Raw genomic sequence first — 13,457 nt, 5'->3', positions numbered from 1 at the left:
TGATTTATTTCCGTAAGGTATTCCTTTTTCTTACTTTTGTTCCGAGTTTCTAAGCCTTGTATAATCATATTTAGTAAAGATAGTATTCTTACTATAGAATTTTAAACTAAAAGGTTGAAAAGGCTTTTATGATTTTCAATGGTTTTAACATTAGTGAATGTTAAATCTCGTTGTTGGAGACGTCCCAATAATGGATTTTCTCATTTATTGGTGTAGAAATATTTTTATATCTTGATATGAATATGGATGTTCTTGTCTGATCAACAAGAGTATCACCGTTTCATTGAAAAGATACCTATATTTTCTTATAACTATAATTTCTCCTTCTAAGTTTCGAGGGCGAAACTTTTTGAAAGGAGGGGTGATTGTAACGCCCCGTAAATTTCGGACCGTTAATATGTTTAAGTAAATAATTAATTAATCAAGTAAAATTTGACAATAATGTATTTAAAGTAAAAATAATTCAAAGAAATATAATTTTATTATATTTTGAAGAAAAGTATTTATTTTGATAGTTTGGAAATGTTTAAAAATAGTTTAAACCGTGTAAAATCTTTTATTTCGAAATAAGGGCGTATCGGGGGGAAAATGACAATTCGTTTGAACGTTGGGTAAACGAATTTGGAAATGGGTCGAATGAATACTCAATTTTATTGTAATCTCGTGTTTAAAGACTTTGGACTTGACGGAATTTGCATTTGACTTACGGATTTAATTATTTTTGAAACGAGTCAAAACCGACTCGTTAAAAATCCCGACTAAAAATCCCGCACGTAATTTTTCCTCCTTTCTTCTCTCACGCACGGCTCCCCTTCCTTTTCTTTCTTTTTCTGTTTTCCTTCCTACCGTCATCTCCTCCACCTTCAAAAAAAAATAAGAACAAAACACCATTAACATAAAATAAAGCTTAAAATCGCCATAAAATCTTCGTTTCTTGTCCGTTTTTCGCGAAATTTACCTTTCCGGAATCCCCTCGCCACGATCTACGACTTAGTATGTTCTAATTTCAATTTTCATTAAGTTATTTTAAGACCAAATTTCGGTGATTTCGGTTTTGTGCTTAATTTTTGTGTTTTTTTATTGTTTAATTAGGTGAAGGATTGGAAGACGAGTTCGGGGACTCGTATATTGTAGAGGATAGCGGTTAGTTGTGGTTAGGGTTTCGGTTTTGAGGGCTAATTGCTCATTTTCTAGCTTAAGGTAACATATTTCGAGCTACTCGACGAATTATCGTCACATGTTTTTGATTTTTGTATGTTTGGTGAATTTTTGTTTGGGTAGTAATTTTCACATGTTAAACTTAGTTGCATGCAAGCTTAATTTGTGCCTTTTGGTAGTTTAAATTATCAAAGTTGAATTGGGGACGATTAATTAATTTTCGAGACGGTCTTATAATGTATAAAAATGAAAAAAAGAGAAGAAAAATGGTGCGGCGGCAGCGGCAAGAACCGGCAGGCCCACGGCAGTCCCGGCCGGTCTTGGGGTTGGCCCGGGTTGGTCCGTGCTTGTTTTGCGGTTTTTCGTACAATATTGGTCATTTCGGGTTAATTAATATTAGAATAGTATAAGTAATAAAAAGAGTAGTAATTTGAATTGAAGTATACTAGTAACAAAAATTATGTTAATGGAAAAAATTGTGCTTATATTAATAGTTATCACATGTTAGGGTAGTTTACAAAAGGAAATTTGTAATTTATAGGCTCAAAATGAATTTTATAGCTATAATTGTAATGTTTTGTTGATTGTCTTAAAACCGAGCCTTAGTCCCTTTGACCGATGCGATGTCGATTAATTGAGTGATTGGTCACCGCAATTTGACCCGCACTGTCCGCAGTAGGTCAGGTTGCGGGTAAAAATTCGGTTGAATGAATTAGATAATCGGCCTTTTTCTTGTTTTAGGCCATTTATTATATCTCTATTTCACATGTGTAATTAGTTGAATTTTAATAGCTTCTTATTTTGTAGAAATGGCCCTAGTTTCCCCTAAAGCCTTAAATATTGTTAGAATTGCTAGGATTGGAATTTAGTATTGAGTACTTATTGAGGAACTGTTGGATTGTATGCTGTATATAGCCTTTCACATGATAGAATGTTAGAATTTATGTTGGTAAGTAGGACTTTTTGCCCTCTTAAGGTTAAGTGGGTGTCTTACTTGACTTATGTGGTGAGTCTTGGGTGGTGTGGGCTAAAATATTCAAGCTGGGACTAGCTGTGACTAGGTCCTAGGTGAGTATTTCGGCCTTCATCATAGATAGGTCTTTATAGTCTCTGACGAGTATATGTTCACTGCTTGATAGCCTTTGTGTTCCTGACTAGTGGATGTTTATCCAAGTTGGGGCATGACCTCGGTACTAATTTTGATAGTATGGGGTCGACTTAAGTACTAGCCGACCCTTCGGTGGTGTCCTTAGGGTACTCACTTCACTTTGTTTTAAAAAAAGTTGTGAGTCTTGGGTGCGGTGGTGTGTATCCGCATGTCTAGGTCTCCGTGATTTTAGGCTAGGGTTGTGTTGTCTCTTGGCCATGTTTTCTTAATAGTAACCGCTGAGCCAAGATACCGGTTCGATTACCTTCCCTACCTCGTGGTATAGACTTGAGTTACAAAGTGACTATTGACCGTACTAAGAACTTATGCCTGTCTTTGATATATTGCCCTTTCTTGTATGGTGATTTTATGAATCAATAGGTGAGATGTAAGCCGGTTACAGTTGATAAAGTTTGGATTACTATTTGTTATCTGATTCACATGATAGTTTATTTTGGTCAGTTTAGGGGTCATTTGTTAGAATACATGATAAGTAAATGGTTTATCAAATTGTTTACATGTTACATTACGTGTTACATTAATTTTGACGATTCGTGGCTGGGAGGACTCGAAGTTACTCCCCACTGAATTGTGGCTTTCGTGTTTGTATAAAATGCGATTGACAGGTTGTTGATGCTTTGTTTGGGGTCACAGACGGCTAGTGAGCAAGGAACCTTGGACCTAGTTTTGGTTATTCTATTAGTAAACCTTTTATACTTTTGGTTTGTATATAATTTGAAGGGACATATGTCTCCCTTTCTATTTTTGGTTTGTATCACTATATTTCCGCGTCTTAAGTTATGTATGTAAATTAGTTTATCAGTTGTTGCAGGGTTTTTGACACTCTTCTTGAGTTGGAATTGGATGTGAATGGTTTAGTTAGAAATTTTTTTGAAATTGCAGGTTTTTGGACTAGTTGAACCATTTACAAACATATCCTACCAGTTTTTCTGTAGAATTTACGTATATTATCAAGGTTAGATTTTAGGGTGTCACAGTTGGTATCAGAGCCTATTGCTCCCGATGCACGTTTGTGCACCCCACTTAGAAATCACTTGACCTTAAAATAATAAACTTGAGAGAAGGGTAGGATGGGTAGAATTAGGATTTTATGTGGTAGTCTGTTTGTGATTGCTAATTGTTAGGTTTGTTGATTGTTAGTTATTAGTTTTGGTGCCACTAAAGGTTGGTTATGCCAAATGTAGAATGCTTCCACTTTCTTGATATTTCTTTTCGTATTCAGTGTATCTTACCTTAATCTTCCATTTTCGTTGGTCATTCGTCTTTCAAATTCCTCTTATCTTGCCTAGGTAACTACCTTTCAATTCTTTCTCCCGTTTCATCTTAGGTTCGTCTTCTTCTTATAATAAAGTCCATGTGGACACTTTCCTTTTATACCGCAGGATAGTTCCCTTGTCCAAGAGAACCCAGTTTTGAGAGAATGTAACTTTGGAGGGCGTGAACGAGTTGAGAAATTGATTGGTTAAGGTTTGAGTGGTATAGGAGTAACTTGGGATCCTTTGGTTAATCTTGTTAGTTGTGCTTAATGTGAGAGTTTAGTGAGTTGAGAAAATACCTTGGGATTTATGTCTATAGAGAGCTTGTTTGTTATAGATGATTCAGTATGGGTACTAACTTAGAACATAGGATGGAATGAACCTAAGCTACTCCATTTGAGAGTCTCGATATTTCTTGTGGAGAATTAAAGGTATGATAGTTAGCCCTAATCCTTGTGGGCCTTGAAAGGAATACAATAGGACATTGATGTTGATTAATGGATTGGTATTGTACTTCGGAATTAGTTAGTTTGTTAAACCTTTTAAGTTGATCAAATCTAGTATAGAGTAGCCCTTGTTGACCTTATAAAACATATCTGAATTTGGGAATTTTGGTGGAATGTTGTTCGATATAGTTCGTGAGTTCAAGGATGTGATTCCAATTTATGGTATCGGAAACTAGAAGCATTAAGTGATGTGATGATGGAGTAAACAAGCCAGGGTACTTGGAGATGACATAGTAAGTGAAGTTCAATGACGAGAATTGTAAAGGAGATACTTTGGGACATGGATGGTAACAAATGAATTTGTGTGGTGAATTGATTTTGGCTCTTAGAATCAATTGAGTTGAGGAATACTTACCATTGTGGAATCCTTGTTAGTCCTACGATGTAGTAGACATTTAGGGCTTTGTTGAGCACCTTAGTGAAGTAACCTTATCATATCGATCATAAGCTTTGATGAGTGTTTAGTAAGCGATAACCCTTTCATTGTGCCGCTTCTATTCTCCTTTCCTTCTCTTTAACGATCGTTGAACCTTGTCTTTATGCTAAATTTTACGTATCTTCTTCTTTCCCGAGATATCTTCTTAACTCGAATACCTCTTATTTTTGTCAACCGTTGTCTTTACGGTTTGACTCCTTAGTTTCCTAACTTGTCGATGCATACGTACCCTTCGAAATGTTTTATCATTACTCTATTCCGTTATCACTCCTTACCTCCTTAGTATAGTTGGTACCCTGTTGACCATGTTTATAGAGTTTGTAAGATGTGATTTGAGGATATAGGTTTGACTAAGTAGCCGAGTTTGGGTTGGGCTTCCATAATCATTTTGGATATCAGGGTTTGATAGTGTATATGTTATCATGTGGGAAATGTTAAATGTGGGATTATTTGTTGGTTTTAGAGGGTGATATTGATTACTACTTGAAGTATGTTATGAGAGTGAGAGTAAGCTACATTGTTGGGAAGTCTTAGCACTTGTTTTGGTAACTAGAAAGGGTAATGGTATGGATGACACCAATTGTTAGGCTAAGGAACCTAATTTCAATTTATGGTTTAGAAACTCTGAGGTGATAAAGTGTTGTTACAATTATGACCTTGTACCTTGAGAATTTAATGGTAAGTAAGTTTAGGATATCAAATTTGAAAGAATACTCCTTAGGGATGTTGATGACCAGAATGGTTTGGTGATGTGATTTGGCATTGTAGTTGGCTCTTGAGAGTTCTTGAGTTTAGAGAGACTTAGTGTTGAGAAGAATTTGTTAATCCTATAGTTTTATAGACCTTGAGGTCGCATTGAGTGCTTGACATGATGAGACAATGTCGGAGCTGGGTGTAGTTCTGCTTTTGAGAATCCTTAATAAGTAAAAGGATAGAGAAACTTGAGATCCTATTGATTTTTCATAATTTGAGGTTGGTATGTTACTACCTTGTTTTGAAATGAGAACCTTGTGGAATTTTTGAGGAACCTTCTCTTGGAGTTTAGAACATGGTATTGGGACTCTTGATTGAAGGTTTACTTTTTGAGGAACCCATAGTTGACACTAGTGGGATACAAATACAGCTTTGTTGGAAGTCTTGACCTTAGGCTTGTGAAAGTCGTTTCGGGATGTTTGAGAATTTGGAGCGTTGAGATCACACTTATAGTGAAATATCTTGTTCCAGGGAATATGTTAGGAAGAAGTAACATAAGCGATTGAGGAGACTCTTGGGAGTGATGTTGTTATTGGAGATATGAGTGTCTGGCGTTTCCTTGGTGTCTAATCTCCCTTCTTCCTTGATCATGAGCGTTACCGCTCATATCTCTCTTCCTTGCATCATCATACTCCTCTCGTAAGTTTGATGTTGGTAACCTATGAAACTCTATCTTTGACATCCTTGTAATTATGACTTCAATTCTTACCCCATAAAATTCATCATAGCTCTTTTTGATTAGTTAAGCTTGAATCCTTTTAGCATACCTGCTCCTATGAGGTCTAAGTTACTTTTCACTTCGGGGAATTTCTAAATATTTCAAGCTACCAGTTTCGATTCATTCTTGAAAGTTTATGTCACTTCTGCAAACCTAACCTATTTTTAAGGATTTGAAAATGAAATTTTGATTTATTTCCGTAAGGTATTCCTTTTTCTTACTTTTGTTCCGAGTTTCTAAGCCTTGTATAATCATATTTAGTAAAGATAGTATTCTTACTATAGAATTTTAAACTAAAAGGTTGAAAAGGCTTTTATGATTTTCAATGGTTTTAACATTAGTGAATGTTAAATCTCGTTGTTGGAGACGTCCCAATAATGGATTTTCTCATTTATTGGTGTAGAAATATTTTTATATCTTGATATGAATATGGATGTTCTTGTCTGATCAACAAGAGTATCACCGTTTCATTGAAAAGATACCTATATTTTCTTATAACTATAATTTCTCCTTCTAAGTTTCGAGGGCGAAACTTTTTGAAAGGAGGGGTGATTGTAACGCCCCGTAAATTTCGGACCGTTAATATGTTTCGTAAATAATTAATTAATCAAGTAAAATTTGACAATAATGTATTTAAAGTAAAAATAATTCAAAGAAATATAATTTTATTATATTTTGAAGAAAAGTATTTATTTTGATAGTTTGGAAATGTTTAAAAATAGTTTAAACCGTGTAAAATCTTTTATTTCGAAATAAGGGCGTATCGGGGGGAAAATGACAATTCGTTTGAACGTTGGGTAAACGAATTTGGAAATGGGTCGAATGAATACTCAATTTTATTGTAATCTCGTGTTTAAAGACTTTGGACTTGACGGAATTTGCATTTGACTTACGGATTTAATTATTTTTGAAACGAGTCAAAACCGACTCGTTAAAAATCCCGACTAAAAATCCCGCACGTAATTTTTCCTCCTTTCTTCTCTCACGCACGGCTCCCCTTCCTTTTCTTTCTTTTTCTGTTTTCCTTCCTACCGTCATCTCCTCCACCTTCAAAAAAAAATAAGAACAAAACACCATTAACATAAAATAAAGCTTAAAATCGCCATAAAATCTTCGTTTCTTGTCCGTTTTTCGCGAAATTTACCTTTCCGGAATCCCCTCGCCACGATCTACGACTTAGTATGTTCTAATTTCAATTTTCATTAAGTTATTTTAAGACCAAATTTCGGTGATTTCGGTTTTGTGCTTAATTTTTGTGTTTTTTTATTGTTTAATTAGGTGAAGGATTGGAAGACGAGTTCGGGGACTCGTATATTGTAGAGGATAGCGGTTAGTTGTGGTTAGGGTTTCGGTTTTGAGGGCTAATTGCTCATTTTCTAGCTTAAGGTAACATATTTCGAGCTACTCGACGAATTATCGTCACATGTTTTTGATTTTTGTATGTTTGGTGAATTTTTGTTTGGGTAGTAATTTTCACATGTTAAACTTAGTTGCATGCAAGCTTAATTTGTGCCTTTTGGTAGTTTAAATTATCAAAGTTGAATTGGGGACGATTAATTAATTTTCAGACGGTCTTATAATGTATAAAAATGAAAAAAAAAGAGAAGAAATGGTGCGGCAGCGGGCCCGGCAGCAACCGGCAGGCCCACGGCAGCCCCGGCCGGTCTTGGGGTTGGCCCGGGTTGGTCCGTGCTTGTTTTGCGGTTTTTCGTACAATATTGGTCATTTCGGGTTAATTAATATTAGAATAGTATAAGTAATAAAAAGAGTAGTAATTTGAATTGAAGTATACTAGTAACAAAAATTATGTTAATGGAAAAAATTGTGCTTATATTAATAGTTATCACATGTTAGGGTAGTTTACAAAAGGAAATTTGTAATTTATAGGCTCAAAATGAATTTTATAGCTATAATTGTAATGTTTTGTTGATTGTGCCGAAAACTGAGCCTTAGTCCCTTTGACTGATGCGATGTCAGTTAATTGAGTGATTGGTCAGCCGCAATTTGACCCGTACCTGTCGCAGGGCTGGGGTTGCGGGTAAAAATTCGGTTGAATGAATTAGATAATCGGCCTTTTTCTTGTTTTAGGCCATTTATTATATCTCTATTTCACATGTGTAATTAGTTGAATTTTAATAGCTTCTTATTTTGTAGAAATGGCCCTAGTTTCCCCTAAAGCCTTAAATATTGTTAGAATTGCTAGGATTGGAATTTAGTATTGAGTACTTATTGAGGAACTGTTGGATTGTATGCTGTATATAGCCTTTCACATGATAGAATGTTAGAATTTATGTTGGTAAGTAGGACTTTTTGCCCTCTTAAGGTTAAGTGGGTGTCTTACTTGACTTATGTGGTGAGTCTTGGGTGGTGTGGGCTAAAATATTCAAGTCGGGACTAGCCGTGACTAGGTCCTAGGTGAGTATTTCGGCCTTCATCATAGATAGGTCTTTATAGTCTCTGACGAGTATATGTTCACTGCTTGATAGCCTTTGTGTTCCTGACTAGTGGATGTTTATCCAAGTTGGGGCATGACCTCAGGTACTAATTTTGATAGTATGGGGTCAGCTTAAGTACTAGCCGACCCTTCGGTGGTGTCCTTAGGGTACTCACTTCACTTTGTTTTAAAAAAAGTTGTGAGTCTTGGGTGCGGTGGTGTGTATCCGCATGTCTAGGTCTGCGCAGATTTTAGGCTAGGGTTGTGTTGTCTCTTGGCCATGTTTTCTTAATAGTAACCGCTGAGCCAAGATACCGGTTCGATTACCTTCCCTACCTCGTGGTATAGACTTGAGTTACAAAGTGACTATTGACCGTACTAAGAACTTATGCCTGTCTTTGATATATTGCCCTTTCTTGTATGGTGATTTTATGAACTGTAATAGGTGAGATGTAAGCCGGTTACAGTTGATAAAGTTTGGATTACTATTTGTTATCTGATTCACATGATAGTTTATTTTGGTCAGTTTAGGGGTCATTTGTTAGAATACATGATAAGTAAATGGTTTATCAAATTGTTTACATGTTACATTACGTGTTACATTAATTTTGACGATTCGTGGCTGGGAGGACTCGAAGTTACTCCCCACTGAATTGTGGCTTTCGTGTTTGTATAAAATGCGATTGACAGGTTGTTGATGCTTTGTTTGGGGTCACAGACGGCTAGTGAGCAAGGAACCTTGGACCTAGTTTTGGTTATTCTATTAGTAAACCTTTTATACTTTTGGTTTGTATATAATTTGAAGGGACATATGTCTCCCTTTCTATTTTTGGTTTGTATCACTATATTTCCGCGTCTTAAGTTATGTATGTAAATTAGTTTATCAGTTGTTGCAGGGTTTTTGACACTCTTCTTGAGTTGGAATTGGATGTGAATGGTTTAGTTAGAAATTTTTTTGAAATTGCAGGTTTTTGGACTAGTTGAACCATTTACAAACATATCCTACCAGTTTTTCTGTAGAATTTACGTATATTATCAAGGTTAGATTTTAGGGTGTCACATTAATCAAATATAATCGTTTATATTTAATTTACGAATTAACTGCTTAATTCATATTAGCCATAATTATTTAATCCGTATTAAATAATTATCTCAACATCGCGTTTGACTAATTACTAGTCAATAACTCCGACTAACTGCTTAGTCAAATTAGGCATCAACATGACTGTATTTTCATACTGTCACATCTCTCAAACGTGTCCTATAGGTGTGACTTTTAGGGACCAGTTGATCACCGCCATCTGTATGACAATAACGTCAAACTTATCTAGCGAGCCAACCGTTATTGATAAACGTGGACCAACTGATAATAATACAAAAGTATACCCTTTGATCCTTTTAGAGATTTAAATGTTATTGCACTAATCAGAGGACACCAGCCCAACAAGCTCCCACTTGTCCGTACAAGTGTATGTGTAATAACGTTATCCGCACTAACTGGAGGACACAAGCTCAACAAACTCCCACTTGTCCGTACAAGTGTATGTGCGATAACCGATTCTCATATTCATTTAAAAATTTCTCCCACTCAATGTAAAACAATTTGCAGATCCGGATCCGCAAAGGTCGTATTTTACAATCGATCAGTATCAAGAGTGGTTTCCCGACTAGAGAGTAACTTAACGATAAAACGAATCCAGTATTCGAGCATGGCCATGCATTTCGATTCTGACTCCTCGAGTGGCCCTGAGAAATATCGAGTACCCGATAAAGGCTGAATATTTCCTTCAACTCGACTCCTTCCGATCTAAGCACAAGATGAAATGACCCGAAAAAAATCTACTTGGCCCCCTGTTACGGATGACCGTGAGAAAGAAACCAAAGTCACCCAAAATTGCCTTAATCTCAAGAGACAATCGATAGTCAAAAGAATCGACTCTTAGGATCACCATGGAGGTCCTATCCATGACCTGGCACCGAATGTTATAAAACATTTAGGACTCCACGTCGATGTCACAATTGTGTCCTACGAGATATCCGTATAACTCGCCTCTGTGATTGGTCGACCAACCGTTTGACTTATGGCTTGTTGAACCCACCATCAACCAACGTCACAAAATAATTGCCGAGTTATCACTCGCGTGGGCAATTAAGGACCAAAAATATAATGTTTGTTCAATTCACTTTGTGGTGTTCAAAATTGTCGTACAAATCCACATGAAAAACAAAATATATAAATATCAGAACGATGATGTCGTATAGAGTACAAAAGAGAATGAATCTAATCCATAAAAGAGTACTACAACTCAGGAACACGTTTAATTCCCATGGAATTAACATGCCCTTCATGCTTGTCTTGTCGTAATGGTTTAGTGAGAGGATCTGCTATGTTATCATCTGTAGCAATCTTTTCTATCACTACCTCCTTTTGCTCCACGTAATCTCGGATTAGATGAGCTTTCCGTTGTACATGTCTAGACTTGTTGCTAGACTTAGGCTTCTTAGCTTGGAAGATGGCACCTCTATTGTCGCAATAGATGGTGATCGGGTCATTCGAACTAGGCACTACAGATAGTCCTTGTAAGAATTGACGCATCCATATCGCTTCCTTTGCGCCTTCGACGCGGCATAGTACTCGGACTCAATCGTAGAATCTGCTGTAACACTTTGTTTGGAACTCTTCCAGCGAACTGCAGCGCCATTAAGAGTAAAAACGAATCCAGACCGAGATTTCGAGTCATCTCGATCCGTTTGGAAGCTAGCATCTCGAATCCGGTTGCGCATAGCTTTTGTTCGCCTCCATAAGTCAATGCCCAATCTTTAGTCCTCCGTAGGTACTTAAGAATGTTCTTGACACCATCCAATGTGATTCACCGGATGCTTGTTGGAATCGACTTGTCATACTCAATGCATATGCCACGTCTGGACGTGTGCATATCATGGCATACATGATTGATCCTATAGCCGAGGCATAAGGAATCCGTGTCATGCGCTCTTTCTCTTCCGGTGTCTCTGGTGCCTGAGACTTGCTCAAATGCACCCCTGGAGCCATAGGAAGAAACCCCTTTTTGGAGTTAGTCATGTTGAATCTCTCTAGTATCTTGTCTATATAAGACTCTTGACTAAGAGATAACATCCGACGTGATCTATCTCGATAGATACGGATGCCCAAAATTCTTTGTGCTTCACCCAGATCTTTCATCTGGAAATGGTTTTTCAACCATACTTTTACCGAAGTTAAGAGAGGTATGTCATTCCCAATCAGGAGTATGTCGTCAACTTACAATATTAGGAAGACAATCTTGCTCCCACTCGACTTGATATATAGACATGGTTCCTTGACCGATCGATTAAATCCATTTTCTTTTATCACTTGGTCGAAGCGATGATTCCAACTCCGAGATGCTTGCTTAAGTCCGTAAATGGAACGCTTAAGCTTGCACACTTTCTTAGGATGTTCTGGATCGATGAAACCTTCGGGTTGTACCATGTACAACTCTTCCTCCAAATAACCGTTTAAGAAGGCGGTTTTCACATCCATCTGCCAAATTTCATAGTCATGAAAAGCGGCAATCGCTAAGATAATCCGAATGGAACGCAGCATGACTACGGGTGCAAAAAATTAATCGTAGTGAAAACCTTTAGCAACTAGTCGTGCTTTATAGATATCTTGTTGACCTTCCACAGAATGCTTTATCTTGTAAAGCCATTTGCATTGAAGGGGACGAACCTTAGCAGGTAAGTCAACAAGATCCCATACGTTGTTCTCATACATGGAGTCCATCTCGGATTGCATGGCCTCAAGCCATAGCTTTGAGTCGGAACTAGTCATGGCACCTTTATAGGTTGCGGGTTCACTACTCGTCAAGAGTAGAATGTCATCTATGTCATGTTCCTCGACCATACCAATGTATCTGTCCGGAAGAATAGAGACTCTTTCCGACCTCCTAGGTTCCTCAGGAATATTAACCGCAGCCGGGATTGAAGGAACTGGTTCCTCCAATGGTTGCTCGGTATTTGGTTCTGGAATCTCCGACAGCTCGAAGGTTCTATCACTCTTTGCATTCTCGAGAAATTCCTTCTCTAAGAATATCGCACTAGCCGCAACAAATACACGTTGTTCGGTTGGCGAATAAAAGTAATGACCAAGCGTTCCTTTAGGATAACCTATAAAGTATGTCTTGACCGATCGCGGGTCGAGCTTATCCTCGTGTCTCCACTTGACATAAGCCTCGCAGCCCCAAACCCGTATAAAGGACAAGTTAGGGACCGTTCCCTTCCATAGTTCATATGGAGTCTTGTCAACAGCTTTAGACGGACTTCGGTTAAGTATTAGAGCAAATGACAAAGAGCATAACCCCACAATGAGTCGCAACACGGTGTGACTCATCATGGATCGAACCATATCAAGTAGTGTTCGATTTCTCCGTTCGGACACACCATTCAACCGAGGTGTTCCGGTAGAGTTAATCGTAAGGCAATCCCACGGTCTTTGAGGTGTTGATCAAACTCGTGAGAAAGATACTCGCCACCACGGTCTGATCGCAGTGTTTTAATCTTTCTACCCAGTAGGTTCTGTACCCGATTCTGGTATTCCTTGAATTTCTCAAAGGATTCACTTTTGTGCTTCATTAAGTAGACATAGCCATATCTACTTAAATCGTCCGTAAAAGTGATGAAATACCTATAGCCTTCTCGGCGGTGATTGACAAAGGTCCACACACATCCGTATGTATGAGTCCTAATAGGTCAACAGCGCGCATTCCAACACCTTTGAAGGAAATACGAGTCATCTTACCGATGAGACATGATTCACACGTGCCAAATGATTGAAAATCAAAGGCCGAGATAGCTCCATTCTTTATGAGCTGTTTTACGCGTTTCTCATTAATGGGTCCCATACGGCAGTGCCATAAATACGTTTGATCTTTGTCACCAACCTTTAACTTCTTATTCATTACGTGTAATATTTCGGTGGTCTGATCTAAAACATAAATTCCATTCATGGAGACTGCCTTGCCATAAATC

General features: G+C 37.5%; 2 long non-coding RNA genes across 2 annotated transcripts; both read left to right on the top strand.

The window, feature by feature from the left end:
- The first annotated feature begins 845 nt into the window (after nt 1-845).
- LOC141652315 (uncharacterized) lies at nt 846-3,273 on the top strand. Its single transcript, XR_012547130.1, has 3 exons — nt 846-993; nt 1,093-1,200; nt 2,932-3,273. It is a non-coding gene; the product is annotated as an uncharacterized LOC141652315 (long non-coding RNA).
- A 3,753-nt stretch (nt 3,274-7,026) lies between these two features.
- On the top strand, nt 7,027-9,461 carry LOC141652314 (uncharacterized). Its single transcript, XR_012547129.1, has 3 exons — nt 7,027-7,174; nt 7,274-7,381; nt 9,120-9,461. It is a non-coding gene; the product is annotated as an uncharacterized LOC141652314 (long non-coding RNA).
- The last annotated feature ends 3,996 nt before the right edge of the window (nt 9,462-13,457 follow it).

Source organism: Silene latifolia, chromosome 4 (assembly GCF_048544455.1).
Source record: "Silene latifolia isolate original U9 population chromosome 4, ASM4854445v1, whole genome shotgun sequence".
NCBI lineage: Eukaryota > Viridiplantae > Streptophyta > Magnoliopsida > Caryophyllales > Caryophyllaceae > Silene > Silene latifolia.
This window is presented reverse-complemented; position numbering and strand designations above follow the sequence as displayed.